Source organism: Meles meles, unplaced genomic scaffold (genome assembly GCF_922984935.1).
Source record: "Meles meles unplaced genomic scaffold, mMelMel3.1 paternal haplotype, whole genome shotgun sequence".
NCBI lineage: Eukaryota > Metazoa > Chordata > Mammalia > Carnivora > Mustelidae > Meles > Meles meles.
In genome coordinates, this window is record NW_025721611.1 from 892,039 (window position 1) to 894,021 (window position 1,983).

The window sequence follows — 1,983 nt, forward strand, 5'->3', positions numbered from 1 at the left end:
GGATTCAGTCTTTCTCCAGGTATGGCTGAGGGATACTTGTTTTGGATTATTGGCCCTTCTGGAAATGTCTTTCAGTTGCAAGACTACATGTTGGTACCTTGGGGTTGCCTCTGGAGGCTGCTTCTTCCTGCCTTGGAGAGTTCCAGGTTTGCCTCTCTCTAGGCACAGGCTGGTGGTTAACTGCCTCACCTGCTGGCCCCACTCGGAGAGGTCCCTACACCCCCACTTCTAGTCCCCAAGTCCCTGCATGGCTGCTGATGAACTGGTCATTAGGACTGGGGTCTGAGAGCCCCCGGTGTGGGGAAAAGCCAACACAACAGACAGTTCAGGTCCTTCTTGCCCAGACACATGGTATGATCAGGGCTGGCTTTTTGCCGTGGCTGGTGTGGCCACAGCTGCTTCCTATCCCCTCGCCCATCACCAGGGCAGAGAGGGAGACCCCCAAGCCTGGCAACGTGTATGCTTCCAGAGTTGGCTAGGGGTCCTGCTGGCTCCATATGCCCATGAAGGGAACACACAGAGCCACAGAAGGGACACAAGCAATGGAAGGCTCTGAAGCTTTGGTTTCTTTAGCAGGTGACATCTGTTTTGTAAGCCACCCTTGGCAGTCATGACCCTCCCTGTGAGTGAAGATGGATGAGGGATTTTTTTTTTTCTTTCCTGAGCATTGTATGGCAACAGAGATGGAATGTGTAAATGTGTGGCTTAGTTTCTGTCTATGGTATCTGTTCAATAACTGACAGCATTATGATTATTAGTAAATTACCATCTGCTTTAATTATTCTCCTGTGAGTTTTATCTGAACTTATGAGTCTCCCAGAGCCTGCTCAGGCATGGGAGAACTCGCAAAGCTGAGGACCAATCCAACTAGGACTCTCGGTGTTCAGTCCTTCCTTTCCTGGAACACCTTCATCAGAGATGGGGGTGTTGGTGGATGAACAGTGTGTGGATTACCGTGGAATGTCAGGAATGCGGCCAGTTTGTCCACTCAGGGAGTGTTACATAAGTGAGCCCTCCAGGGACACCATGCTAGGGGGAGTGGAAAAAACAGAATATGATACCTGATTCTCGTCCACATCAATGACTGAGACTTGAGGGAATTCGACACATTGTTAATTTAAAAGCTTTGATTGCAAGACAGAAATATGTTTCAGCAGCTTAAAGCAAAGAAGGGAATTTGTTGATTCATGTGATTGAAAAGTTTAGGGTAGGACTAGCTGGCTCACGTGAGCAGAAGTGGGGACATGGTTCAATGGAATCATTAAGACTTGATCTCCCGGCTGGTGATTATTTGTTCAGGTTCATTTCCCCACCTGGAGGATCCAGGCAAATTCAGTTTTACATCTTGGGAATGAATGTTCTAGTGCACTGTCTACCAGCCTAGCCCTCACCATCTAGCTGGAGAGCAGACAGAGGTGCCATGAAAGCACAGCCTGGTCCTCCCCGATGGTGGAGGCTGTGCGTGTTAGGTTGGCAAGTATTGTAATATACACGGTAAAGGCTTGCACAGTAACTAGATGGTGAGACTATTATTGGGCACTGTAGCATTTTGTCTAAATGAAACATTTGCTCACAGTGCTTAACAAGTGATCCAGAAATGTTTCCTGGTTTGATCTGCCACAAGACTTTAAGTCCTGGGAACAAATACTATTGTGTTACTCTCATCATGCATATTGCTTAGCAGACACAGCATTTTCTTCACTACATGTTGAACTATTTTGGTATAGGATTTGGGGATGGGGGAGGCTTATGAAGTCTGCTTTCACCTGAGGGTCTAGTATTCTTAATTTCTGGGGCCACAGGTCTATATTCTTTTGAAAATACAAAGCTGCCCCTTTTGTTCCTGCTTTTATAAATCTTCAAATTAAAACGTGAAGGGAGCCATGGATTGGTGGCCTCTGGTAAAAGGAGCCAGTTCTATGAACATAAATCACAATTATTTATTTGTATGTAATGTGAGTGCTTATTTTTCCTGTGGTCTTA